The sequence below is a fragment of the Chiloscyllium punctatum genome, chromosome 27 (assembly GCF_047496795.1).
Source record: "Chiloscyllium punctatum isolate Juve2018m chromosome 27, sChiPun1.3, whole genome shotgun sequence".
In the NCBI taxonomy this organism is placed as follows: domain Eukaryota; kingdom Metazoa; phylum Chordata; class Chondrichthyes; order Orectolobiformes; family Hemiscylliidae; genus Chiloscyllium; species Chiloscyllium punctatum.
The window spans coordinates 79,294,039-79,320,692 of record NC_092765.1 but is presented as its reverse complement, the minus strand read 5'-3'; positions in this window follow the sequence as shown (position 1 = coordinate 79,320,692).

Genomic DNA, 26,654 nt, shown 5'->3' with positions numbered 1-26,654 from the left:
CACACACATGTCAATCTGATCACGTGGCATCTGCTGGGTTGCTAAGTCTGCCCTAGCATAGCCTTGAGAAATACAAACATTATTTTCTGTGTGGGCTTCACATTTACACACAGCGATTTATTTAGTCAATAGGACAACTTCCAGGAGGTCAGAAATAAGGCCACGGTGTGTGATAAGCTTTTTGGTAGATGTCAAGAAGCCCCTGTGTTTCCACAGGCTTCCAAAATCATGTATAACCCTGAATGCGCATCTGCTATCGGTGTAAATATTCACTGTGTTTCCCTCTGCCAATTTACAGGCCTCAGTCAAGGCAATCAGCTCCGCTGCTTGTGCTGACAGAGACTCTCAGGTGCACAGTGAAAATGACAAAGGGAGCATCGTCATTTGGTAAGAGGTGGAAACACCAGATGAGGACGGAGTGATCCGGTTTGACTATCTTGTCGGTAGTCACTGCAGCATACTCAACACAATTCTGGCCTGTCTCCTTGCTCCTGAATGCTGACCCATCCACGAAAAATCTCCATATCTGGATTCTGAAGTGGTGAATCCTGCAAATCTGGTCGAGGGATGCAAATCTCATTAGTTACAGCGACACAATCATGTGGGTCTCCGTCTCCCTCTGTGTGGAGAAGCATAGCAGGGTTAAGGATTATCTCTCCAGCCTTTAGGACAGATTACAAAACTGGAGTAATCCGTTATATGGCTCGGGTTTTAATTATTATTGTGCTCTGCAAGAATGATCCTCAGATCTCGGAGTTATCCTTATGAATTATCAGCCGCGTTTGAGCCCCATATCATGTTTGCCTTTTGCCGACAACTGAGTAGAGACCGTTTTAAATTTTGGATCCGAGATTTCTTTCTTATGAAAATGCCAGGCTACCCCCCTCCAAAGCTTTTCAGGACCAGCCGGGGTTACCTGGACTGTCCTATCAGCTTGAGGTAGCCAATTAACTTTATTCTTATATGTTCACAAATCTGCATTGAACCAGATATCCAAATCGTCCCTGAAGACCCAATCTTTCGTTCTTTGTGCACATAGACCCAATTCCTGACACGTGTCACTGAGTGCCTTCGCCAGTGACACGTGGGGAGTGGAGCCTTCCACATTAAGAAGACAGTGTCTGCTTGTTGTTACAGATACCTTAGATAAGTTCACACTGACTCCACATCTGTGATCATTTTAATAAAATCGCACAATCGGGGTGCAGAAAATCTCCCTTGTATCACGACTCCTGATGCACCCATTGAGTTCAGGAACCTTCCACTCATCTTTATTCACGTTGACTCTCTGAACTGGCTTGATTTCAGGACAAAATATGCTGCCCCTGTCGCTACCAAAAAGGTTAATTTTACCTTCCACATATACCATAGAGGTAGGCATCGACGTATATGCATCACTGATATACTTCGCAATCTCAGAGCTTAACATAGAGGTGGGAAATGTCTCAGTGCCAGTATGATTAGTAGAAAAGATTACCATAAGCGAGTCTTCCTTGTTAAGCATAAAGGAAAGAGGCTTACCTGTACCTTGTGGGCTGCTTACCTCCACCTCAACCTTCCCGTCTGAGTCACCCTGCCACTCAGGCTCCGGGCTGATTGAAGCTGTCTATGCCGGCACTGCCTTGCCCAGTTGTCCATTTATCCGCAAACAACTCAACCGCCAGATATGCCTCTGGTAGCGCCTCTCCTGCGACCTCCAGCTCAGCCTCTGTCTCTTCCTGTAGCACCTTCCTCCAACGGCTGGGTGACCATTTGCATCATAGTAATGAGCTTTATGTGCTTGTTGTTCCATCTTGAGTTTCCACTTATTCTTCTCGTGGGTAAGCAACTTTTCAGCATGCATTGCATGTTGTTCTATCAAATTCAGCTTTCCGGTGTCCCAGGTAATACAAGTGTCTTCTACCTTTTTAGCTATTTTGTCATTCATTCCATTGATGAAGCTGTTCCTGAGGTGTGCCTCATACAGCGTGATTTCTGCAGCCGTTATGTCGTCGGGTAGTCTCAGTCCACTGTGGCCGTTATGGACTTTAGTGAGGAGCGGAAGGTACTGGGACACAGTTTCACCTTCTTGTTGTTTGCACATTGCAATTTTGGTCATGTCCATTTGCACTGGGAATGCCTCCTGACGGGCGGCCTCAACAAAAGCATCAAAGCTTGGGGTCGGCTGCCGTGGCATGGACATTTATGACTGGCTATTTATACTTAATTTTGGTGACATTGGCGCCCAGGTGTCATCTCAGGAGACATCTGATTCCATGTGACATGGGACAGAACTCAGTACAGAACTTTGTCACGTCTTCAGCGAACATATTACCTCCAACATCGCGTGGGTCAGGAAATTACCCATAGGCACTTTCCAGATCCTTCATGGTCCATGGCCTGTGGACCACCACTGGATACCGTTCTGGACCTGCAGCTTCAACCATTGGAGCTTGCAGAACTACCTGGCTAGACGATCGTACACCACTACTCTCACCGTCTGACTCGTCATCCGTTGGGGGCAATCGCGAGCAGGCCCGGGATCCTTTTCCATCTTGGAGTGGCGGCCCTTCTTTTGAGCTTCTTGTTTCAGTTGATTCGTGGTACGACGTGTTACCGCTGATTCAGCAGACCTTGAGGTGGCGCCGCTGACTAGGAACCTTCGCCAGGTAGATCTCGTAGGGGAGCAGTAGCAATTGGAGGGCAGTCATCTAGGTCAGAATCTGAAACAGACTTAAGACACTGCACAGCTCCGTTCGGTTGTTTTCTGAGCGTGTCTCCATGTGTGCTAGTGTTTGTACATGCATATAATCTACCTTTGACATGAGATATCCTTTCTCTTATATCTGCCTCAGCCTTCCACATGTTATAAGCACTCCAATTCACAGGTTCTATTTTCCCTTCCATTTCTCCTTCTCTCTCTTCTTCAACCTCAACCTCAATATTTCCAACTGTCTTTTAATAAAACATCCTCCCTCTGGAAAAGCAAATTCATTGACCCACAATTCTAACTGCTTTACAGACTCTGTTCCGTAATTATTTCACATGTATTTTAGCTTTGGTTGGCCATTCCAAGTCCTCGGTGGACCCTCTTTTTGTTTGCTCTTGCCAGAGCCCATTTTTAGCGTAATAAAAAGCGTTCAGCTCTCTCTCTCGCACGCAGTATCATATTTCTGCTTTGATTTGCTTTGCTACCTCCGCAGATCCCCTCTCGCCTTTGGCGCGTCCGCCTCAATGCCTTTGTTTTCGTAAACCAAGAAACCAAGTACCCGGTACATCTTTGGCGAGTTGAACTCAGCCAGTTGTGACTCCAAGTCTAAAACCACACTTAAAATCACTGTATCTTAAGCACTCCAGAGACGGCAATCCTTTCCCTTGAGTTTAGCTCAAATGTCACGCGAGAGTTTACTGAACCCTTTTCTGGATTCACTTATTCTCTTAGAATGAGTCTCTATGTGCGATTACTTAAGGCACGACTCGTAGCCCGAAATTATTCGAATCGAACCCCGGCGCTAGGGTGATACACAGATTCCCAGTCCTCTCACACAAAGGGACTAATTCAGCGCTCGAGTGATAGACCTTCAAGGCGCTGGTGCCTGCGCCTCTTGGGGTTCTTCAGAATCCCACCCAGTCGCGGGGTGCCAGGACTGGCCCCTAAGTTTACTGTCGTGGAAATTAAATCGACTCGACTCAACTGTTAGCACGAGCAAACAAACGAGTTCTCTTCAGGTTCTGCAGAACCGACCGAATACATTCAGCCAGATGCCTCATGTAAGGGGCACCTGAACATATTTCAGATACTCTTGAAGACACGGAAAACTTAAGTTGTTATTCTCTCATCCACTGGTCGTGGACAGAACGGTTCCTATGCTTTCCTCAAATTTCGCTGAATTCGATGGTGGCAATGTCAAACTGAATGTTTACAAACTTCAAACAAAGACAAGCTGTCTCCTGGCTGCAGAACTCAGCACAGCATTAAATTTAGAAAAACATTCACTTTCAGATTTCACAGTAAATGTTAAATTTGCTAATTTTCCATTAAACTACCGACACAGCTTCTACACCATCTGACCTTACTTCATTTCTTATTATTGATTCAATTTCATTTCTTACCAATAAGACAACCCTATTCCTCTGCCCACTTGCCTATCTTTTCGATAGGATGAGTATCCTTGAATATTCATCCCTCAATCCTGATCCTTTTGCAGCGATGTCTCCATGATGGCCACCATGTTGTATCTGCCAGTTTGTGTTCGTGTCACAAGCTCATTTACGTTATTCCTGACACGGCATACATTCAGATAGAACACTTCCGTCCTGTATTAACTGTCCCTTTTATCATTGTCATTTGTTTGTCCTTGAAGTTTGATTGCTAACACTTTCCATTGACTCTGTGTCTGTGTTGGAGATTTTAATAACTTCTGCTGAGTTCTTCAGAAGCTTAAAGTCCTATTTATAACCCTAGTTATACGATTTGTTAAGACTCTGGTTCCAACATGGTTCAGATGAAGTCTGTCCCATTGGAACAGTTCCCGTCTCCCACAGTGTTGATGTCAATGTCCCATGATTCAAAACCATTTCTCCCACACCAATATTTGAGTCATACATTTACCTGCTGACCCTGTGCCAATTAGCTCATGGCTCAGTCGGTAATCCAGAGATTATTTACTTTTTGGGTTTGCTTTCTAATTTAGCTCCTAGCTGTGCATATCACTAAGCACAACCTCTGCTCTAGTTTTGTCTCTGTCGTTGGTACCTACACAGACCACGACCACTGGCTCATTCCCCTCTTACTCCAAGTTCCTCTGCAGCCCAATTGAGACATCACAATGCGAGCACCAGGTTGGCACCACAATCTTCACGACTCCCAATCCCGGACACAGAGAACAGTGTCTATGCCTCTGACTATACTATCCCCAGATGCAACAACATGTCTCTTCTCCTCTCCCCACCCCAAAAGGTTCCCTAAAGTCGGTGCTGGGGCCCCTTGGCTCACCTTCGCTGCAGTGCCCATTCTCATCCACGCAGGGAACAAGACTTTTGAACCTGATCGACACGGACAATGGCTGAGATTCCTGAAACTACCTCCTGGATCCCTCTACTGCCTCACTCATAGTTACACACTCCTCTCTCCCTGACCACTAGCTGAAGTTGAGTTAGTTGATTCCCTATACACCTCCATCCCCCGTCACGAAGGCCTCAAAGCCCTCCGATTCTTCCTTTCCTGCCGAACCAAACTGTTCCCTTCCATTGGCACCCTCACACAGAAGATGGAAAATTACGGAGCGGTTAGCCTACCCTTGGTTGAGGGAATCCATCGTGAAGGATGAGATTTCTGAATATGGAGGTGTTTGATAAAATAGGAAAAAGCATGGTTTCATGAAGGGGAGGTCATGGCTGATAAACCTGCTAGAATTCTCTGATGAAGTAACGTGCAGATAAGACCAAGAAGAACCAATTGATGTTATCTAGCTGCACCTAAAGAATCCTTTGACAAGGTGCCGAAATTAGGCTATAGAGAAAGATAAGGGCCCATGGTGTTAGAGGCAAGAAGCATGGCTGTCTGACATTAAGCAGAGAGTTGGAATAGAAGGGTTGTTCTCAGGATGGCAGCCAGAGACAAATGGTGTTCCAAAAGACTCAGCGTTGGGACTACACCGTTACACTTTATGCATTAATGATCTAAATGAAGGAACTGTGGGCAATCTGTCTAAATTTTCAGGCAGTACGAAGATAGATCGAGGGGCAGGTAGCATTAAAGATGTTGTTTGGCGGCAGTAGGTTCCTCTCGCACATCTCCTCAATTTCCCGCACTTCCACCTTTGAACACCACCCTTCCAACCACAACAAGGATTTGAACACCACCTACCAACCACAGGATAAAACCCATAATCCACCGCAATTTCCGCCAACAGTCAGACCGCATCAGCAGAGATATATTTCCCTCCCTACCCCATCAGCTTTCTGCAGAGACTATTCAATCCACGACTCCATCCTTCAGTCCATGCCATCCACCAAACCACATTCCACTCCTGGCATCTTACCTTACTGCAAAAGATATAGAACCGATGACAACACTTTCCCCTCACCTCCATCCAAGGCCCCAAATGATCCTTCCACATCAGGCAGACAACAGCCTGTGCATCCAAACACCTCATCTACTCTGAACGTTGCTCGAGGTTTCCCCTATATTGAGGAGACAGGGCATCAACTTGTGGAACAGATCAGGGAACATCTGAGACACTCACGCACAACAACCCCATTGCCCTGTGGCTGAACACTACCACTTCCCCTCCCACTCCTCCAAGGATATGCAAGTTAGTGGCCTCTGCCACGGCCAACTTCTCGCTCCCCGACCCCGAGAGGAAAGACAGATGATCTTCCACCTTGGAACCCTCCAACCACACGGTATCAAGGTCAATTTCACCAGTTTCCTCTGCTCCCCACGCTCCACCTTATCCCAGATCTAACCCTCAAACTTAGCACCTCCCACTTGAACTGTCCGACCTGCCCATCTTCCTACCCATCTATCCACTCCACCTTCCACTCACACCTATCACTATCACCATTCACCTGCATCTACCTCTCGTCATCCAAGCTACCTTCCCACCATCCCCACCCACTCCCATTTATCTCTCAGTCCCCATCCTCCCAGCCCCCTCATTCCTGATGAAGGCTTGATGCCCGAAACGTCGAATGTCCTGTGCTTCAGCTGGTGCCTGACTGCCTGTGCTTTTCTAGCATCACACCTTTTGACTCTTATCTCCAGCATCTTCGGTCTTCACTTTCACCTGATGAAGTATTTGCACCGGTTATGAGTCTGAGCAAAGAAATGGCAGATGGAGTAAAACGTGGGAAAGTGTGAGATCATACAGTTTGCCACAAAGAATAGAGGCATGGGCTATTTTCTAAATAGCAAGTCAATTGAGAATCTGAAGTGCAAAAAGACTCGCGGTTTCTAATCCAGGAGTCTCGAAAGACAAATTTACAGGTTGTCAGTGATTAACAAGGCAAATACAATGATGACATTTATTTCAAGATGGCTTGAATATAAAAAAAAGAAGTACTTCTGAGGCTCTATAAGGTTTTGTTCAGGCTACGTTTGGATTATTGGTCGCAGTTTTGCGTCCCATATCTCAGGAAGTACTGGTCCTGGAGCATTTTAGGAGCAGATACACGAGAATGCTCCCTGAAATGAAAAGCATAAAATATGAGGAAAGTTTGGGGGCTCTGGGTCTACATTTAATCGGGTTCAGAAGGATGTTAGGAAATTTAATAGAAATATGCAGAATACTGAATGACCTGGACAACGTGTATTTTGTGAAGATATTTCCAATGGTAGGAGAGTTTGGGACACGAGGGGACAGAATAAAGAGAAGACATTTTCGAACAGAGTTAAGGAGGAGCCTCTTCAGCCAGAGAGTGGTGAATCTATGGAAGTCACTGCCACAGAAGGCTGTTGAGGCCAGGTCATGGAGTATATTTAGGACTGAAATAGAAAAGCTCTTGATTTTAAAGCGAATCAAGGGGTACGTGTAAAAAGTGGGAGAATGGTGGTGAGAAGCTTTACAGCCATCATTGAATGGTGGTGCAGACTCAATGGGCTGAATGACCAAATTTCTGCTCCAATGTCGTCTGTTTGTATGGTTAATTTGTTTGTTCGCCTCACTTCCCATTGTAGATGTATCCTGGAATTTTATCTTTATATAAGTTATAAAGAGTAATATACTGATGACCGGGCAATATCATGTTCCCGCCAACCAGTCTCATCAGCCATGTCCCCAATTCCCTGTGTGATTTGTATCCTCCCCAATATCATAACCACACTACAATTTAAGACCAGTGATTGGCACTTCATCACAGTTGATTGACATCAATGACGTTAACAGCAGGTTTCTTTACCTGCCATCCCTGATCCACGAATAACCATCTGAATTGTGTTTGTCACGTAATATTTCTCAGTTAACATATCCATGTCATTTGTCTGTTATAACCCATATTGTCATAAGTGCATTTTCGTGGTAGATTATGGACAATAAAAGTTCTCTCCATGTTTTATCGACGTTATAATCACTGATCAGTAATTACAAGCTATACGCTTCGGTTTGTAAACAAAGAAACTTGTTTATGTTCTGACAATCCTTTGACAGTCCGCCAACATGTAAGGCAGATTGAACGCTATTACACAATCAATCTGCCTCCTCCAGTACTTTTTCCCTCAGTCACCCCCACATATCACATGCCAAATGCATAAATTTCAAACATTCTTTTGAATTTTAATAAAAACCCTATTTAATTTAAAGTAGTTAACTGAACCTACTTGTTCAGTGACTGTGATTAGTGTCAATCTCGATTAATTCTAATTATTCCAGTGCAGTGTTTCCATCGTTTAGTGATAAATGGGCTCAGTCAATGTGTTATCTCATAGTATGAGTGGGAGCATCGCAGACAGCAATAATAGGGATCAGCAGCTCGAGAGAAAGGGGGAGGAGAGATCAGAATCTGAGAACATTCGACTGGAATGTTCCAACAATGCATCAGAATCTGAGAATGATAGTCTGGAATGTTACAGCAATAGACAGGAGTTTATCCCGGTGTCTTTATTATGCATCTTATCCTTGGATATCATAAACATCAAAGATCAAGTATACTTTGGATTATTCAAAGTGTTAACTATCCCATCGTCGCTATCGTTGGGTCCTGGTAAGTTATTCCATTTATCTATTAAACCGAGTTGAACTGAATTCCTGCTCAAGATAGGTAAATTTTGGAAAAGCGGAAGTTTTCAGTTCCAAACAAAACTTCCTTTCTGGATAAATTATAAGTATCAAACAACTATTTTTACATCACTCGCTGATATGCGAGAAGGAACCAGACTGTTCCCAACCTTCATATACCTTTTTGCCCTTCATATATTTGCATCTCCATGTCCTCCCCACTCACCAATCCTGTCCAATACCACCGTCTCGACTCAGTGCAACTTCTGAATAAACCATGATTTGTGCCTTTGTTCAATCTGGATGCAATAGTTACATGTCCCTTCTTACCACATGCCCATCACAAAATAATTACTCTTGAGAATGTTTAACTTGTTCTCTGCAAAAACGGGAAGACAGTTTATGGAGGCCAAATCATTTACTCATAATCAAGCGCCACAGAATAATGTATTTTGATAACTCATGAGGAAAATTGGTGCAATTTAAAAGAAACCATTATCATTTGTTATAAAAGTCCATCTACTTGCCTCAAGTTGTTTCGGGAAGTCAATGTGTCATCTTTCTCTGGTCAGGTTTCTGTGTGACTTCCGTGATGAAGATGTGGGCGCACTGTACCTTAAAGAAAATTAAGAAGGTAATTACTACCTGGCAGACCCAAATGTTCTGAAAAATGATGAAATGCAACACTTGGTGGAATAACTCAATTAGCTGGTTGCCTGGAGACAAAAACAAATTCAACCAATCAGTTTAAATTACACCCCGAAACGCACAGCTCCAAACAAGTTTGAAATTAACATATTGACAATCTTATAAGACAATGACAGAATCCAATGCTTTCGGTTTGCAAGACCTGGGAATTTGAACAATTGAGAGGAGAACTGCCAAACTATTAGCATGTAAAGATTGCCTGCAAAATAGCTCTCATAAAAGTACCTTTATTAAACAGTAAGTTGAAGCAGAATCCCCAAGAACAAAAAGAAGACAGGAATATGCAGAAGAACTTAAATCTTCCTGGTTTAGAGATAAAATATTTTGTTTTGTGAATCTTAATTAGGACTCAAGTATTGTGGAGCAGGAAGGTAAAAGATAGGTGAGAGGGAGAAGTTGGGAATAGTCGTTGGTTTATATTTCACTTTTATACTTTAAGAAGTAAAGTTGTTAATTTTTACCTTAAATAGGTTTGGACTCGAAATTTATCACAGATTACTGCACAGAATAAATCTTTTCTCTGTTGCTAATTTTAAATTAAGCAGGAGAATGTATCCTGTGTTGTAACACTACAAACCCTCAGCAATGCGTTTTACTCCTAACTGTCCTGTGGGACAGCTCAACCACCCACTCAGTTCAAGATCAGCATAACCTGCTGTCCTGACCAGGGCTGCACACATCCTGTGAGAGAAGAACAAAAGTAAAGATAGTTCCCTTACTCTGTCTGTGTCCCGTATTCCTACAACTCATTTCTATTCAGGTCGGTGATCTTTCCCTGTTTGAGGTGTATTCAATCTCATTGAAATTCTCCCCGGGAGTAATGTACATCTCCATAGTGACCTCTAGTCCCAGGTTTATTGATACGGGTGCACAGACGTCGGGAATTTATAAATTCTATGTCAGTTGTAGTGCGTAGAGAAGGAATTGGCTTTTGTGGCATACGAAAGAAACGGCATTGTCTAAGTGAGTAAAGCAATTATTGTTATCATCCCTGAGGGTATTGTTGAGGCAGTATTTGGGGTATTGAAGATATATTTTCTCTCCAGTTTCACCAAACTAATCCCTGGGATTATGGCACGATGAGGAGTGAGTGAAGATTAATCTGTAGAGCTGTGAGAGAATAAGATGTGATTGCATTAAATCTGAAGGGGGATGGACAATCATGATGTTCTAAACAGACACTGATATGGTGACAAATTCCATGTTTTTCTTCACTCGGGTTACGTGATTCTCGGCAGTTTAACAGCCTCTGAGAACATTCAGCCAACCACCGAAACTCCCCATTTAGATTGAGACAGAGAGAGAGAGGTTCAGGATTTTGATTAAACTCTCCCCACATTAATACATTTCATTTGGTGTGCGATTCTGCACTAAACGTCATGTTATCCACAATCCCAACAGCAGCCACAATACCTTCATTCTAAAAGATTTACCTGTTCCCAGTAGCCTCTGGTCTCCATGGAGAACATGGGTCTCTCTTCTCGGAGATGGAAGATGTCTCCTTGAGACTTGACACAAAACATTTATCTTCCCTCCTCAATGCCAGCAAACCATGTTCAAGTAGCACACGTTCTACATAAATTGAGTCATGATTAATATCGTGGAATCCTCTAATCAATGCATTCTCTGTTTTGTTTATCATGTTGGAATACAAATGAACCCCCTCCCCCCCACCCCCGTTCCTATATCACTGTCTCGAGGAGCTGCATCGCCTCCTCATGGACCATGGAACAGGTTTAAAGGTATGATTGGGCTCTGCCTGTTCCTGCTTTACAGTTCTATATACTGGCCAGACTCCCTCTGTTCCTGTGGAACAAGCAAGAGGATTGAATGGGCTCTCCCTCTTCTTGTTAAGTTGTTTCCACGGGCTGTATGGATTCCATATATCAGTGTGTAACCAGTTTGAGATGACGATTGAGCTCGTCTTTTAACTGTGGGAATGTGCAGTGTCTGGCAGCGCTGTTACATGAATGTTACTGACACTTTAAAAGCACAAACCTGAATACAGCCCAGATCTTGCTGCACATGGACACAGACTTCTTCAGGAGCTGAGGGGTGACAAAATGTTCCGAACATTGTCTGATCTTCAGTGACCATCCGTATTTCTGATATTAGGATGGGGGTGGGGGGGGGGTGGGGGATGTAGTCATTGATGAAACAGCTGAAGATGTTTGTGTTGTGGAACCTAACCTGAGGAACACGTGAAGAGATGTCCCGGTACTGAGAGCCTGAGAGCACTGTCGGACACTGCCCACAATCATCTTCCTTTGACCTCTGACACAACCCGACCAGTGAGGAGGTTGCACCTTATTCACATTAAGCTCAAAAATAGGTGATCCCACTGATATTCTCAGTCAAACACTGCCTTGACATCAAGGTCATTCGCTCTTTTCTAATCCCCTGTGTTCACCATTTGTTCATATCGATAGGTGATGGTGCATGTGCAGGGAGTGTTATCTTCTCACAGAGGGTAATCAACGTCAGGAATTATCTGGGCTAGAGTGCTGCGGAGCTAGATCACTGAAAGTATTTAAAGAGGAGGCAGATGGATTTTTGATCTATTCGAGAGTTGAGGAATTGGGCATTAAAGAGGAGTTAATGTGAACTGTAGATCAGCCATGATCACACACAGTAGTTTGATCGTCCGAATTACCTGATCCTGTTCCTTATGTTCTCATATTCTGTAATTACAAAGTTAATGGTTGTAATTTTACTGAACAGTCTGTTATAGTCAGAGAAAGCAAAGCATTTTGTGAGTCATCTCTGACTGAGGTCAGGGAGCTGTCCTCAAAGTGAATCTGGGTCGAAACAACGACCAAAAAATGAAGCACAAGTTGCAGAGAGGAGACATTCTGCGAAGAGACCAGAGGCGTCTTTCGAATCCAGCCTGGATTTCACAATAACATTTTGCAACCCACACCAAACTGTGTGTGCCAGTCTTCAGGGACTGAATGAGATTCTGTATTACTGTGGACCAGGTATTTGGAACGTGTTGCCCCCATATGCGCCTGTGCAGGAGGTTTGAGAGTCTGAATAGAACATATGAACATAGGACGGAGGATCAAGAGTTGGTAATCAGACACTTAGTCATGGTTTCAGCAGGCACGAAGATCTTGGCTGGTCTGATTGCAGTCTCAGCAGCTCTTTTCTCACCGTATATATTTTCCTAAATTCACTTGCCTGTCAAACGTTTGAATACAATACAATTTTGAATAAATGCATCCATCCAGGCACCACAAAAGTCTGGGAAAGGGAATTCCCACATGAACTGCCCGAAAAGAATTTCTCATTTGTGTTGCGATCAATGTTGGAGGGTCACTGTTTGCTTTTCCAGCCCCACTCTTCCACTGGTTACAACAAATTTAAATTTAACCAATTTAGTGATATTACCAATTGTGTAGGTCTCACACTGGTCATTTTCTGGAAAATTGTGAGACTCAAAAAGTTGAACACATCACAAGTGGAAAAATGGGAGAGTGTCCCAATTTTTTTTCGGCTTTTGAAGTTAATCTGTTCACACAAGCTGCTGGAAATGGGATTTCTTTCAAGCAAAATTGGATTTGGCTGAATTCCCTTTGCTTCAGGCTGTGGAGAGGTTCCAATGAATACTCATCAGGAATCCTTGAAAAGTGGTGAAGGGAACTGCGGAATCTTATGGTCTCACATTTTGCTATCAGTTGGAACAGAGTAAGAGAACGGGATCAATCGGCTGCTGCTACTTAGGCAGGGAAGAGTTTTCTCCCTCTCTGTGTTGGAGCATAAAATAATTTCAATTGAACACCAAACTGGGCCATATGCGCTGTCCATGAACATTCTCTGGAATGGATGATAATGAACTATATGCAAATGCACAGTTGCTGTTGTTGAACACAGTGCTTTCATTCGCAAAAAGAAATGTCTCCGCTTTATAATTTGATGACATGTTTATAAGTGTCTGCATAATTTGCAAATATTGGTCGATGTGTTTATAATACGTATGCTAAATCAATACTAGTTATTCTTAAATTGAGTTTCTACTTCAATCTCCTTAACAAGAGAAAATATGCATTCAGCTGATATGCTTTTCAGAAAGTCATGGACGGTTTAATAATATTTATGATCTAAGATCGAAACTGATAATCCCCCATAAAAAAGGCATTCATTCCGCGAATGAGTAAATGGAAACATCGTTGGAAATCATCTGAAAGAATTATTATTTTTTTAATTTAGGGGATAAAACCTTCACACAGTGTATCTGATATGGTCTCAGCATTGCCCCGTACAAATGCAGCGAAACATTCCTCACTAAACCTGATACCTTTTTTTTTGCCAGAAACAACATCGTTCCACTTACCTTCCAAATCACTTACTGCATCTGCAGACTGACTTCAAATGACTCATTTATCAGGAACATGGAAACAGCCTGCTTCACAGAGTTCTGCAATCTCCCCATTTAAATTGATTATCATTGTTTTATCCTTCCTGTCAAAACAGACACCTCACCTTATGTTATTTCTGCTGAAGGTTTGCTCACTCACCTTGCCTGTCTCTATCAGAATAGAGACTCACTAAATCAATTTGTTGACACATTGAATGATCATCTTGGTATACAAACTAATTGAGCTTCAAGCCCTTCCCTCACCTTTTCATACAGATTATTGATCATTGACGATCCCAGAGTGATCTCTGAGGCAATCGATCAGTTACAGCTTTGCAACCTGAAAATGAACATTTATCTCGACTCTCTATTTCCTGTTAAGTTGTTCAAATGGTTTGAATGGTCTCCTCCTGGGCTGCGTAATGTACTCAACGAGCTGGATGACTTCATTGTGTATCCCTGTGCAACTCCTTCTAGGTGCAGAATGGTTCCTTCCCATCTCATTGAAATGATCTTGTGTGGCTGAATGGGGTGGTCAACTACCCTTTAACAGTATCGAAGGTGGATTGAGGAAACAAATCATGGGTAGGGGCAGCAGTATATCTCTGTAGCAGCATCGAGGAGTTACTTGAGGGAACAACACGTGGGGTTGGGACATCAGTGTGTCTCTGCAACAGCGTCGAGGGTGGATTGAGGGAACAACACATGTGGTAGAGGCAGCAGTACATCCCTGTAACAGCCTCGAGGGTTGGATTAAGGGAACAACACGTGGGGTAGGGACGGCAGTCGGCCATTTAGCAGCACAATTCCGAATTCTCATGGCTGCTCCGATTATGTCTGACAATCCGTCGCCTGTCTGTTCTCAGTAAACATTGAATCCCCTGTCCAGCAAAGATCAGTCGAGCTCAACCTTGAATATCTGAAATAACTGAGTCTTCACTGCTCCCTGAGGATGAGGACACCACAGATATCACAACACCAAAGGGAAAGGGACGTCCTTATTTCATTGCATGACCCGTTATTTTAAACTTAACTTAACATCAAATCGCTTCCTTTGAGACATAAATTAACAATAATCAGGAATAGACATAAACCATTCAGCCCTCTAAACATGTCCCACATTCCTACTGACTCTTTACGATCAACCATGTATCAAACCCAGCCTCTGCTGCTGTCTCAGGACGAGAATACCTGATCGCATAACACCACGCAAGCATTAAACAACGAGCAATATTAGGGCATTCGGACAATCAAGTCTGATATGCCGTTCAATAATTTCTTATATGTTCCTCAACCTCATTCTCCTGGCTTCTTCCAAGAATCGTTGATACCCTTATAAATCAAAAACTTATCTATTGGTGTCTTTAAGACACGAGTGTCTCGGTCTGCGTGTGTGTGTGTGTGTGTGTGTGTGTGTGTGTGTGTGTGTCCATGTGCTTGTTATCAAAGTATTTGTGTGCCTACGTCTGTCTGTCTGTACATCAGCCTATGTGTTTCTATCTGTGTTTGTGTCTATCTGTGTGTGACTGTATATGCCTCTTTGTGCTTCTACGTGTGTGTATGCCTATCTTCTTGTATGTTTTGTGCACTTTAATACATTGGGGTATTTACCAATATTTCTGTGTAATTCTGTGCCTGCATCTCTGTGCAATGTGGTATGCGATTTTTGGGGGGAGGGAGTGAGAGAGCTGACGTTGGAACTACCAGTGGGTTCAAAGTGAGAATTGCCCTTCATTGAACATTGCTCCTTGCTCGCTTGGTGGAACATGGATGTTTCAGAATCACCACAAGAGGAGTACCGATCCTGCCCAGCTTGTACCAGGTCCTCCGCACATGGTGGTGGTGGGGAGGGGGTGAAGAATGGAGTACCGGAAATCAGGCACTCCAACACCCAGCTTGGTCCTGTCTGTCCTATTCCAGGTGGTTTCTCCTCTAATTGGAGAAATGGAGGAAGGGAGTGAAGTTGGGAGTGGGTGGCCCTGCTGTTAGTGCTGGTGTTGGTGGGGGTGCGGGAGATCGTGAGATGGCAAGAGGGGGATAGATCACAGTTCAGAATCTATGCAGTGTTATTCGTGCGGTGTATTGCATAGACCACAGACAAAATGTTTGAAGGAAGGTGCTGAATTCAATAGAGTGGTAGTGCATGACCCTTATTTCCAGATAGAGCGTGAGCCTTGTTCGGGTATCAGTGCTGTAACAGATACACAGTGAATGTGAGAGACCAGAAAGAATACGTGACCCTTACCCTGGCAAACTTGGGGGGACATTAATGCTTGTCCTGTATTGCTGGATATTTCTTCAGATCATCTCAGCGTTGAGGTGAGTCTCTCCGAATGTGTTGCCCATGTCTCTCACTAATAACGCCACAGACTCTGTCCCTCAGATCCCACAGTATCAGTTTGGGTGGATCTTACAAATAGCAAAGAGAAGCAAACATTGGTGTGTCATAGATTTAAATCAAAACTGTCATGCAAATATTTTGCATCATATTCTCTGGAAATTAGATATGGAAGCATATGCATGGGAAAGCAATGGTCAAGCGGTATTATCGCTGGACTCTTAAGCCAGAGATGCACGTAATGTTGTGAGCGCCTGGCCTGAATTTTTCCATGGCTGGTGGTGGAACTTGAATTCAATAAGTATCTGGAATCAAGGGTCTATGATGAGCAGGAATCTGTTATCGATTGTTGGTGAAAAAAAAACTCATCTGTTTCACTGAATGCCCTTTAGGGAAGGGAACTGCTGTTCTTACCTGGTCTGGACTACATGTGACTCCAGACCTGCGGCAACGCAGTTGACTCTTAATTGACCTCTGACAGCAGCGGCAAATACTGGCTATCCAGTGACACCCACATCCTGTAAATCAGTAACAAATACTCGTGATTGCTGCAGTAATAATTAATGGTATCGAGTTGCATTGAAAACGCCTTAACTAAGTGACTGCTAATGTTGTGAAAAATAAATTCGATTAGTGTATATGAGGTGGGTTGAAGACTATGTTGTGAACCAAACTAGAAAGCAGGTTATTTCAGATTTGGTGTTGTGTGGTCAAAACTACTAATTAATAACCTTGCTCTTCAGCAGCTTTTGAGGAATAATGACATTAATATTTGCATTTTACAAGGCGTCTGCATACAATCTCGAATGTGTGAGCATTCTGGTCAAACGTCATGGAAGCCTGGGGGCTAGAAGGTCATGCTCGCTCCAGTGAATTGAAAACTACAATATAACAGTCAGTGGGAGACAAGCAATGGTTTTTTGAGTCATAGAGTCCTACAAAAAAGACACAGGCCCTTCGATCAAAAGTGATCCATTACTATCAAAATGTCCATATACTCTAACCCCATTTCCCTGCCATTGTCCGTATCCTTCTCATCACTTATATCTGTGTATTTGTCCAATTGTCTTTTAAATGTTGTGAACGTATCCACCTCAAACACTTCCAAAGGCAGCTCATTCCATATGTGTACCATCCTGTGTGTAACAGAAATGCTCCTCAGGTTCCCTTTTATTCTTTTCCCTCTGACCTTAAACTGATGTCTTCTAGTCCGTAATTACTCACCCCAGGGACAAACGACTCATTGCATTCACTTTATTCATGCCTCCCATGATTTTATTCGCTTATATACGATTCCCCCCCAATTTAATGCACTCTAAAGCAAAACGTACTACCTCGCCCTACCTATGACCATTGAGACCTCGGCAACATCATGGTAAATTTTGTCTGAACTTTTTCACAATTTAATATCATCTTTCCCTTAGCAAAGAGATCAAAACGGAACATTAAGGTACATGTATGAGCTCACCAATGCGTACTGCAACATAATTTCCCAACTTTGATGTTCATTGCCATGACTGATGAAGGCCTGAGTGCCAAAAGCCTTCTTCACTGCCCTGTCTAACTCTGAATTAACTTTCAGAGAAACATGCTCCCGAATTCCAGGGTTCGTCTGTTCCACTCCACCTCTTAAGGCCCAATCATGAAATTCCAACCTTGACTTGACTTTCCAAATTCTAGACCTCACATGCATCGAAATTAAACTCCATTTTCCATTTCTCGGCCCATGTCTCCAGCTGATCAGTGTCCTGCTGCAATTTGTGTTAACCTTCCTCACTCTCCACAATACCGCATATTTTAGTTCCATCTGCAATCTTAGTAATGATGTCTTGGACATTCGAAGCTAAATAATTACACATATAACAAACAGAAATGGTCGCAGCACCGACCCCTGAGTCATTCCACTAGTGACAGACCTCCCATCCAACAAAACTCCTTCCACTATTAAACTCTGCTTCCTTCTAACAAGCCAAATTTGTATCCAATTTGCAAGCTCCCACTCAATTCCATGCGATCTAATCTTCCAGTCCAGCGTAACATGTGGAATGAAATCTTTTTTGACTACGTATACTGCCCTGCCCTCACCAACATTGATGGTCACTTCATCAAATAATACTAACAAATTTGTGAGCCATGATCTCCTATGCACAAAAATGTGCTGACTGTTCCTAATCAACCCCGTCTTTCCAAATGCATGAATATCTTCTCTCTCAGAATCTTCTCAAGAACATTACAGACTGCAGATGTTCGGACTGTAGCCCTTCTTGAATAAGGACAAAGCATTCACTACCCTCCAGTCCTCTGGTACCTCACCCGTGTCCAGCGATAATGCAAAAATATCAGCAAACCCCCGCCCCTTCCACCCCCGCAATTTCTTCTCTCTCCTCCTGCAGTGCGTTCGGATATTTCTGGTCAGAAATGATAGATTTAAAGAATTACTGCAAAGTCTGAAAAATGCGTCAATTTCTTGAAGGTAAAAACACCAAAATGTGTTAAAGTGACTTAATGATGGTTAACATAACAACTTATCGATTATAGTAATCACAGGAATTGACTTCAGAAGTATTCCAGACATTTGGGAAAACTGAGAATTCTCAAAAAATTACAATCGAGAATAGGGACATGACATTGATAAGGAAAGTGAACATGTATACTGACAAGCAGACACACAAAGACGGCATAAATCGACAAACTATATTCCAAATAAAACAAGATAAAAGCAAGGCCAAATGTAGGAATTTTTAAAGGGGAGAGGAGAGTTTATTGTGGCGAACAGGGAAATAGCCAAGAAAATAACCAGTTCCTTTGCATATGTCTTCATGGACGAAGATCCCGAAAATCTCTGAGAAATACGAAGTGATCATCTAGGACATGTGGAACTAAAGACATAAAGTAAATTCATATCAGTAACAAGGTAGTACTTAACATTGTAGCTGGATTAAGAATTGCTAATTCTGAGAGCCAGATGTACTTCATATCAAAATATTGCAAATAAATCAGCAACAGAAGTATTAATTGCACGGTCGATTAGTGTGTTTTATTTTCTTAGGCATTCTGCAGGCGACGGAAGCCATTCTAGATGAATAGAAGGTTGTAAACGTGATACAAGCATGGTAGATGAATGGAATGTATCTAAGCATGTACAAAGACAAGAAGAGTAGTGTGGAGAACTGCAGAACAAATAACTTGACATCTGTCGTTAAATTGTTGAAATCTATTACATACGATGTGATATTGGACATTTAAAAATTAACAGCAATATTGGAGAGAATTGTAAGTATTGCTGAAAGGGAAATCACACTTGATAAACTTCGAAATAGTTTGTAGGGTATTTGGAGGAATAGATGTAATTGGAAAGTTAAAGTTAGGTTCGCCTTCATTTAAGGGAATCAGGATATAGATGGGAGGACATGTGGAAGCACACTGTATCTGGAGTATTGTGTCTGGTTTTGGTGACACAATCTGAGAAACAATATACTGACGACAGAGGCAGTGCAATGGACATTCTGCAGATAAATGCATCAGGTGGTGAGATTGCCTGATGAGGAAACTCTACCTGTGTCCTCTCGAGTTTCAGAGAATAAGAGGTAATCGCAGTGAAAATTAGAATATACATTAAACAGATGACAATATGGAAATAAATACTACTTTTGTCTGGCTGTCTACTCTACAGTTAATCAACAATAGCATGAGAAGGGACAGGCCATTCAAGATCGCAACAAGGAGGAAATGATTCACTTGGTGGGGACTGACTAACACAGGGGCATGGAAACCTGCTGGCAGTGCAAGATTAGGGAGATTCCCTAGGTAATCTACATGTATCAATAGGAACCGAATGACTAGGGAACAGTAGAACCCATCAGTGACTTGCTAAGTTGCATACAAATAAACTTGAGTGGTAGGAAATAGATGGTGGTGGTAGAAGGCTGTTTGTGTAACTGCAAAGCAGTGTTCAATGGAACACCATAGGGATCAATGCTGCGCCCCTTATTATTTCTGATTCGGAGGTGCCAATGTTGGACTGGGGGGGACAAAGTAATAATCACAAATCACCACGTTACAGTGCAACAGGTTTATTCGGAATCACGAGCTTTCAAAGCGCACACTCATGTGATGAAGAAGCAGCGCTTCAAAAGCTAGTGCCTCCGAATAAACATGTTGCACTATAACCTGGTAGAGTGTGATTTTTAACCTTATCATTTGTGGTATTCATAAATGATGCAGTTGTGAATAGGAAGTGGGGTTGGGGGAAGGTGATAAGTAAGTGTATGTGTAACACAAAGTTTGGCCGGATGGTTGGCAGGTGGCAGGAAGGCCTTATGTTACAGGACGATACAGATGGAACGGTCAGATGGGTGCATCAATGGCAGATGGAATGTAACCCTGCTAAGTATGAGTTGATGCAGTTTGGAAGAAGGAACCAGATATCGAGTACTCAATGAATAGTAGCACACGAGGAAGTTCAGAGTGTGCTTCTCCACACATCCCTAAATGTGACTAAAAAGGTTAATGCACAAGTTGAGAACGTATAGGGGATCGTAAACATAGCCTCTTTTCATTGGCACATTAATAACATATCGAGACGTAAAATCTGGTGTCAGTAACAGTGAGCTTTGCGGAAGAGCTTTAGAAGAGCTTTGCGGAACCTTGGTGAGGCCAAGATGGAATACTGTGTGTCGTTCTAGGAGCCACATTACAGGAAGGATTGGATTGTTCTGGAGGGTGTGCAGAGGAGATTCACCAGGAGTTTCGGTTGAATGGAGCATATCAGCTGTGGAGAGAGGCTGGAAATGCTCGGATTGTTTACTTTGTCGTAGAAAAACCTGAGGCGTCATGATACAGAAGGATAAGATTTCGATGATAAAAATCGCACAACACCAGGTTCTACTTCAACAGGTTTAATTGGAAACACACTAGCTTTCGGAGCGTCGCTCATTCATCAGCTCCGAGAGCTGGCGTGCTTCCAATTAAACCTGTTGGTCCATAACCTGGTGTTATGTGATTTTTAACTTTGTACACCCCAGTCCAACACCGGCATCTCCAAATCAAGATTTCGATTGACATGGACAAGGTGGAAAGAGGGTCAAGAAAAAGGAGGCACACTTTTAAAGTGAAGGGTTTGAGGATGAGAGAGAATTAGGGGATTGTTCTTCACCCAGAGGGTGTTGGGGTCTGGAATGTACTTCCTGACAGGGAAGATTTCATGGGTAACCTCACAACCATCAAAAAGTAATTGCAAGAGCTCTTGAAGTGTCATAACATGCACGGCTATGGGCCTTGTGTAGGAAAGTGGGACTAATGTAGACCGTGCTGTGTATATGATGGTACAAAGTCTGTGCTCCTGTGAGTGTATGGTGTGGAAGGACCTGGACATCCCTGTACTCCAGTCACTGAAAGCAATATTGAAGGAATAGAGAGCAGTTAGGAAGATAAATATGGTGCTGAGCTTGATATTACTGGAGTAGGCCTGTCTTACTGTAGCTGTACAGGGCCCTTGGTAAGACTACATCTCGAACATTGTGCAGTATTGTGTGCAGTTATGGTCTCCTTACATAATGCATGACATATCTGAGAGCAGTGAAGAATGAACAGACTGATCTCTAGGATGACAGGTTTGTTGTGCGAGCAGAGTTTGAGGATCTTGGCCTGTATTCCATAGGGTATAGGAAAATGAGTCGAGATCTCAGTAAAAAATATACAACTCTGACAGGGTGAGGCAGATTGGAAGCAGGGCTGAAAATTCCCCAGGCTGGGAAGTATAAAACAAGGGGTCACAGTATTAGGTACATGCATGCCACTCTGGACTGAGATGAGAAGAAATGTCTGTACTCAGAGACTGTTGAACATTGGGAATTCTCTCTCGCATAAGGCTATGGAAGCCGAGGCACTGAATATAAATAATAATCCTGGAAACTAAAATAATGAAGAGAGAGCAGGAGAATGCTTTGGAGCTAGAGGACCGGCCATCATGACAGCTAGCTCTCCAATAATGTGGCAGCTGTGATCCTGTGGAACACTGTTTTATTGAAAAAGATAAATATTATTAATGGCGGTTTTAGAGGCAAACCGTTAAAATGTAATTACAAATCAAAACAAAAATAATCGTTAGACGAACACAAATTATAGCTCAGACTTTAAACCTTAAATTGTAATGAAATAGTGCTGTAAATGCAACACTTTAACACTACAGTGACGGATTGCAGCATGATTTGGAGTTGCTCGTGCTGGACTGGGGTGTACAAAGTTAAAAATCACACAACACCAGGTTATAGTCCAACAGGTTTAATTGGAAGTAGACTAGCTTTCGGAGCGACGCCCCTTCATAAGGTAGTAGTACCTTCTAAATGTAGACTACAATTCCTAGTTTCAGACTGAGGTTCAAGGCTTACAGAGCAGTTTGCATTCCTGTCATAGCTGAACATACTAAGGGTGCATTTTGCAGACAGAGGACCCTGAGGCTGGGATTTGCTGTTCAGCAGGTGCCGTGTTAGGAATTGTGTCACAGTGAACGGGTGATCCCTTTATAAAGAAAGATCCGCAATTCATGAATCGTGTTGCAGCCAAATTGTGTTTAATAAACAAGCGTTATCAGTGAACTGCTTGTATATTGAGTGGAAGAGCAAAATTGATGGACCGAAGGGACTACAGCAGTTTTTACTTTATTTTTCATGATGTTTACACAAACTAAGGGATATGACAACTGTGCGGGGGAAACTGCATTGAGGAGACTTCCTCCATGAACGAGAATGGTGGAGGCTCAATGTGTTGTATGACCTCCACCTTTTCTAATATTTCTGTGCAGTCTGTTGGAAATCTCGATAAATGTTGTTACAAACTCTCCGATGTTAGGAAGGATTTCTCTGCAGGGTCCTCAGGTCTATGTTTTCACATCCCTTTTTCCGATATTGAGGCTGGCGCTGGGTGTTCTGTCCGGTTTTTCCTTTAAGACCTCTGAGCAGTTTGCTACAATTGAGTGTCTTGATTTGCCGTTTTCGACACATTGAAAAGTTTATCACATGACTGTGTGCCTGGAGTCACTTTTAGGCCACACCAGGAAAGCACGGGAGATTCACTTCCTGAATGTACATGAGGGGAGGAGATCGATGTTTCCAATCGACATTGGCTTCAAGCTCACTGTTACTGACACCAGATGTTACGTCTCGATATGTTATTAATTGCCCTAAACTTCCACAAACTTCCAGAGCATTATCCTGGTATGGATTAGCAATCCAGTGACATTTCCAGAACAACACCGTCTCCACATTGGCACCTGCCGGAAACCACACAGAGCAGGTTATTTCTGCACTGCTTCGCAGTTGTCAACAATAACTCCCATCAATATGACTATCGTGATAGGACTGAGGGGCTGGTAATTGGTCAGATTATAATTATTGCTCCCTTCGGGGACTGGATATGGTTGAGTAATTTTCCACATCGACACGAAGACGTCAGAGTTCGAGTCCCTCGGGTCAGGGCTTGTTGTGCAGCACCAGACTTCAGTCCTATTGCAGGAATGGTGTCATGGTCAATTTCTTTTGTTGTATCTACTGTGTTAAATCTACGTGTAGCGAATCGAATTGATTGAATACTGCCGTCTGTGATTTTGTTGGTATCATGAGGAGTCTGGTGTAGATCCTCCACTGGTCACTTTTGGCGGAGGATGGTGCAGATACTACATCCTTGACTTTTCACTGATGTGCAGGGATGTTCCGTTATTTAGGATAGGGATATTTGTGAAGTCCACTTCTCCATTAAGGTGTTTAAAATGCATCGAGATTTATTCCTGGATGTTGCAGGACTGCAGAGCTTAGATCTTATCTGTTTGATTTGGGATAATTTCTCCCTCTCCACTAGATGTTAGTTCTACTGTTTGCAATGTAACTGGTCAAGTGGGTTGTCATCATGTTGAGGTCCACATGATTCTGACCTTGGCAAGTGCATGCACACTCGCCACTGAACCATAGATCAGCTTGATGGTAATCGTAGACTTAGGGACTATCCTAGGGACAAATTTACAGATTGTGTTTGAATGCAATTCTGCTGCTGCAGCTGCTGTGATCGACGTCACCACATGAATACCTAGTTTGAGCCTCATTATCTGCAATTCAATTCTACTGACTGGTCCCCAATTCACACCAAGTCCCCTATACCCATTAGCCCTGTACTCAGTTACCTGGTTTCTGATGTAGAAAACTTCCATTTTTATGTTATCATTCTGCTCAGGTTCACTCCCTGGTGTTACGCCTCCAATTTGTTGCATTACTCAAATACTTTAACACATTCATCTCAATCTTTTCCATTCCTGTAAGGTCCTCTTCGCTGTTTGAAGTTAATGTGTTTCCCGCTGTTTCTCTCCCTGACCATGATTAATAACTCTTTAGTATCCGGGATTACCGCTTTATGTAGTTTCAGAATCAAGGAACTTGTAACCTTTGCATTATCATTCACTTCCCAGTGTAGGACAAGGCGTTTGAGCATCTTTGATAAACATCGTTGGAACTCGTTCAAAAACAGGAATTGCTGAAGAAACTAAGCAGGTCTGGCAGCATCTTGTGGAGTGAGAGCAGAGTTCATCTTTCGGGTCCAGTGTCCCTTCTTCAAAGCTCCGAGTTTCTCCAGCATTTTTGGTTTGAATTTTGTCTCCAGTATCCATCGTTATTGGTTTAATTGAAAACGTGTGCTGTGCCTATCCATTTCTGGAGAACTGAGCAGGTCTGGCCGCATCTGCAGAGTCAGAAAAACAGAGTTAGCATTTCAAGCCCGGTGTGACACTTCTACTGAACTGAAAAGGATTGGAAACTGGGCTTTTGAATCCCTTGGCAGCGGTGGGGGATGGGTGACAGGGAAAAGATGGCGTGGCGAAGGATAAACCGGCTTTTAGCAGTGATGAATGAGGAGATGATGTAAATTGATTTTAAATTAAGTTGTGAATCGGAGAGATGGGGTTTCCTCTGCTGAGAGTAAGATAAAGAAATCGCAATCACACAACGTCATACGGAGACCAGGAGGGAGAATGTTGAACATGTGGGATCATATTGATCTGGCCAGAGATACATTTTCACTGTAGAAATCATCACCCCTTCAGACAAACGATTTCAGGTGTTTGACCCCTTACTGGTACTAGTCAGAGTTTCATGCTGCATCAGTATTGTAACATGAAAAAAAAGAAATCACAGTATGAAGTTTTGGGTTGAGTGTTGTTTTCCTGTCATTTTTAATATTGTTTCAAATTTGTTGTGGTTATGTTTAAATGATTATTCTTGAAGTTAGTATCAGATGGAATGCAGGAATTTGAGGGGTGACATTGTCGAAGTTTATAAAATCATGGGAGGCATGGATAGGGAGAATAGCCAAAGTCTTTTCCAAAGGATAGGGGAATTCAAACAGAGAGGGCACAGCTTTAACATGAAAGGGGAAGATATAACAGGGACAAGGGGTGATTATTTCACGGAGAGGGTGATATGTTCATGGAATGAGCTGCCAGTGGTTAATGCAAGTACAGCTACGACATTTCAAAGACATTTGTACAAATATGTGACTGGGAGATGTTTTGAGGCATATGGGGCAAATGCAAGCAGATGGGAGTTGTTTTGTTTGGACAACCTGGTCAGCATGAACAAGTTAAAACAAAGCTTCTGTTTGTGCGCTAAATAACTGTATGAATCTAGAAAGGGAGGGAAAAGGAAGAAAAGATATGACGTAAGCAAATTGTCAAAAAATATAAAAACTGGAATCACGAGCTATTCGGATTATATTAAAGAAAAGTTCAGGACGAGTCTGTAACCTTTGGTAGAAATGAAGTCAGGAAAGTGTATTGAGCATATTTGGATGGTGTGATTGGGGAATTGGCTAGAGGGAACAGGCAGATCATTTACACTAGTATTTTACATCATTCCTCACAGGGGAAGGCACTGTAAGTATTTCAGTGATATGAACAAATTGGTAATAGGAAGGAAGTTCATGAACTGCATCTATCAAAAGGAACAAGGTTTTTAACAAACAGGTAATATTAAGGGTTGGCAGGTCACCAATAATTCATAGTTGGTTTTAAAAGAAATAGTTACAGAGTGACTAGTGGCTCTGTGTGATGTATTCCACAAGTATTTGGATTACATGGGTATTCCAGTGAAACTGGAGAATCTCCAATGTGGCGCCTGTCTTCAACAAAGGAGCGAGACTGAAAGCTGGAACCATTTAGCCTCAGCATTATTGCTGGGAATGTGTTAGAGTCTGTTATTAAGGAAAGAATTACTGGACATTTAGAAAAGCTTCACGCAGAGTCAGCATGGTTTTGTGAATGTGAATCTATATTTTGCCCTGTAAAATCATGCGAAGTTTTTTTTCTGGAGATCCCTGAGAATGTAACATGCAGACTTGCTGGTAGACACGAGGCTTTCCAGAGATTTTCCACAAGATATCACAATTAAAGGTTCTTACACAAGACAGAGGGTCATAGGTGATGGATTATGTATTAGCATGGAATAATGATTGGTTACCACAAAAATCGGACAGTGAGGATTCATCGATCTTTCTGATATAAAAAAAATCAACTGGA